Source organism: Arachis hypogaea, chromosome 13 (genome assembly GCF_003086295.3).
Source record: "Arachis hypogaea cultivar Tifrunner chromosome 13, arahy.Tifrunner.gnm2.J5K5, whole genome shotgun sequence".
Classification (NCBI taxonomy): Eukaryota; Viridiplantae; Streptophyta; class Magnoliopsida; order Fabales; family Fabaceae; genus Arachis; species Arachis hypogaea.
The window spans coordinates 68,191,766-68,195,337 of record NC_092048.1 but is presented as its reverse complement, the minus strand read 5'-3'; the positions used below and the strand labels follow the sequence as shown (position 1 = coordinate 68,195,337).

At 32.7% G+C, this 3,572-nt stretch overlaps 1 non-coding gene across 1 annotated transcript; it reads left to right on the top strand.

The window, feature by feature from the left end:
* The first annotated feature begins 1,106 nt into the window (after positions 1–1,106).
* Positions 1,107–1,214, top strand: LOC112738555 (small nucleolar RNA R71). The gene has a single exon (XR_003169510.1). It is a non-coding gene; the product is annotated as a small nucleolar RNA R71 (small nucleolar RNA).
* The last annotated feature ends 2,358 nt before the right edge of the window (positions 1,215–3,572 follow it).

Sequence of the window (3,572 nt, the reverse complement as noted above, 5' to 3'; positions counted from 1 at the left end):
CTTCTGAGGTAATGTCTGCCTCATTAATGCATTCAATTCATTGGTGAACAAGGGGGTTCATCCTCCCAAGTCTCATTACCAAATAACTTTGCATTCAACTTCATGATTGCTCCTAGATACTTAGCAACTTGCTCTTTAGTGATGTCTTCATCCTCTTCAGAGGAAGAATATTCATCAGAGCTCATGAATGGCAAAAGGAAGTTCAATGGAATCTCTATGGTCTCTGTATGAGCCTCAGATTCCTTTGGTTCCTTAAAGGGAAACTCCTTTCTGTCCAGAGGACATCCCATGAGGCTTTTCTCACTAGGACTCACGTCCTCCTCACTCTCTCCAGGTTCGGCCATGTTGGTCATAGTTATGGCCTTGCACTCTCTCTTGGGATTTTCTTCTATATTGCTTGGGAGAGTACTGGGAGGAGTTTCAGTAATCTTCTTACTCAGCTGACCCACCTGTGCCTCCAAATTTCTAATAGAGGACCTTATTTCACTCATGAAACTTAGTATGATCTTGGATAGATCAAAGACTATGGCTGCCAGGCCAGAATGGCTCTATTCAGAATTCTCTGTCTGTTGCTGAGAAGACGATGGAAAAGGCTTGCTATTGCTAAACCTATTTCTTCCACCATTATTGTTGAAGCCTTGTTGAGGCTTCTGTTGGTCCTTCCATGAGAAATTTAGATGATTTCTCCATGAAGGATTATAGGTGTTTCCATAGGGTTCTCCCATGTAATTCACCTCTGCCATTGCAGGGTTCTCAGGATCATAAGCTTCTTCTTCAGAAGATGCTTCTTTAGTACTGTTGGATGCAGCTTGCAATCCATTCAGACTCTGAGAAATCATATTGACTTGCTGAGTCAATATTTTGTTCTGAGCCAATATGGCATTCAGAGTATCAATTTCAAGAACTCCCTTCTTCTGAGGCGTCCCATTGTTCACAGGACTCCTCTCAGAGGTGTACATGAACTGGTTATTTGCAACCATTTCAATGAGTTCCTAAGCTTCTGTAGGGGTTTTCAGATGAAAAGATCTTCCTGCAGAATGGTCCAATGACATTTTTGACAACTCAGACAGACCATCATAGAATATACATATGATGCTCCATTCTGGAAGCATGTCAGAAGGACACCTTTTGATTAATTGCTTATATCTTTCCCAAGCTTCATAGAGGGATTCACCTTCCTTCTGTCTGAAAGTTTGGATTTCCACTATAAGCTTGCTCATCTTTTAAGGAGGAAAGAATTTGGCTAGGAAAGCACTGACCAGCTTTTTCCAAGAGTTCAGGCTTTCCTTAGGTTGTGAATCTAACCATGTTCTAGCTCTGTCTCTTACAGCAAAAGAGAAAAGCATAAGCCTGTAGACCTCGGGATCAACTCCATTGGTCTTGACAGTGTCACAGATTTGCAAGAATTCAGCTAAAAACTGATGAGAATCTTCCATTGGAAGTCCATGAAACTTGCAGTTCTGCTGCATTAGAGAAACTAATTGAGGCTTAAGCTCAAAGTTGTTTGCTCCAATTGTAGGAATTGAGATGCTTCTTTCATAGAAGTTGGAAGAAGGTGCAATAAAGTCACCAAGCATCTTCCTTGCATCTCCACCATTGTTATTAGGTTCGGCCATGTCTCCTTCTTTTTCAAAAATTTTTGTCAGGTCCTCTCCAGAGGGTTGTGCTTTAGCTTTTCTTAGTTTCCTCTTAAGAGTCCTTTCAGGTTCAGGATCAGCTTCAACAAGAATGTTCTTATCCTTGTTCCTGCTCATATGAAAAAGAAAAGAACAGAAAAGAAGAGGAATCCTCTATGTCACAGTATAGAAATTCCTTTTTGTGAGTAGAAGAATAGAATAGTAGAATGAAGAAAAGAGAAGATGAAGAATTCGAACACAGAGAGGGAGAGAGGGTTCGAATTATGAGTAGAAGAGGAATGTTAGTAGATAAATAAATAAATAGAAGAAGATGAGAGAAGGGGAGAGAATTCGAATTTAATTTAAAATAAAAGGAAAATATTTTTGTTTTTATTTTAAAATGTAGTTAGAACTAGAAAATTAAAAAGAGAAACAAAACAAAATTTGAAAAAGATAAGAAATAGTAACTAATTTGTTTAGTTTTCAAATTTTAGAGAAAAGATATGATTGAAATAGAAAACTTTTAAAATCAAACAAAAAGTCAAGTAGTTAATTGAAAAATATATGAAAATCAATTTTGAAAAGATAAGAAGTTAGAAAAAATTTTGAAATTAAGTTTTGAAAAAGATATGATTGAAATTTATTTTGAAAAAGAAATTTAAAAAGATTTGATTTTGAAAATTGAAGTTGATTACTTGACTAACAAGAAACTAAAAGATATGATTCTAAAATTTAAAGATTGAACCTTTTTTAATAGGCAAGTAACAAACTTTAAAATTTTTGAATCAATCACATTAGTTGTTAGTAAAAATTTTGAAATTATGAAATAAAATTAAGAAAAAGATTTTGAAAATCATTTTTAAAATTTTCAAAAATCATAAAAGAAAAATGAAAAAGATTTGATTTTTGAAAAAGTTTTGAAAAGATAGAATTTTTTTAAATTGAAAATTTGATTTGACTCATAAGAAACAACTAGATTTTTAAAAATTTTTGAATAAGTCAACTCAAATATTCGAAATTTATGAGAAGAATAAGGGAAAGATATTTTTTTGATTTTTTAAAATTTTAATGAAGAAAGAGAAAAACAATAAAAAGACTCAAAACATGAGAATTTAAGATCAAAACACATGATGCATGCAAGAACACTTTGAATGTCAAGATGAACACTAAGAACACTTTGAATGTCAAAATGAACACCAAGAACTTATTTTTGAAAATTTTTTTAAGAAAAGAAACACATGCAAGACACCAAACTTAGAAATTTTCAATGTTTAGACACTAACAAATTGAAAATGCATATGAAAAACAAGAAAAGACACAAAACATGAAAATGCAAAGATCAAACAAAGAAGATCATTAAGAACAACTTGAAGATCATGAAGAACACCATGCATGAGTTTCAAAAATTTTTGTGAAAAATTAGAACATGCAATTAACACCAAACTTAAAATTTGACACTAGAAACAATAAACACAAAATTATTTTTGGTTTTATGATTTTATTAATTTTTTTGGATTTTTCAAAAATTAATTTGGAAAAGCTAAATAAAGAAATTCAAAATTTTTAATAAGAATTCCAAGAATCATGCAATGTTAGTCTAAAACTCCGGTCCAGGAATTAGACATGGCTTACTAGCCAGCCAAGCCAAGCTTTCAGTGAAAGCTTGGGTCCAAAACACTAGACATGGCCAATGGCCAACCAAACTTTAGCAGATCATTACATTCAACAGCAAGATTGATAGAAATCAAAAAGCTCTTGTGATGATAAGTTAAAACCTTGGTCCAAAGGAATAGACATGCTTCACAGCCAAAAATATCATCATAAAACTCTAGAATTCATTCTTAAAAATTTTGAAGACATAGAATAATTTATATTTTTTTATATTTTTTTTGAAAACTTTTCAAAAATAAAAAGCTTTAAAAATAAAATAAAATTACCTAATCTGAGCAACAAGAT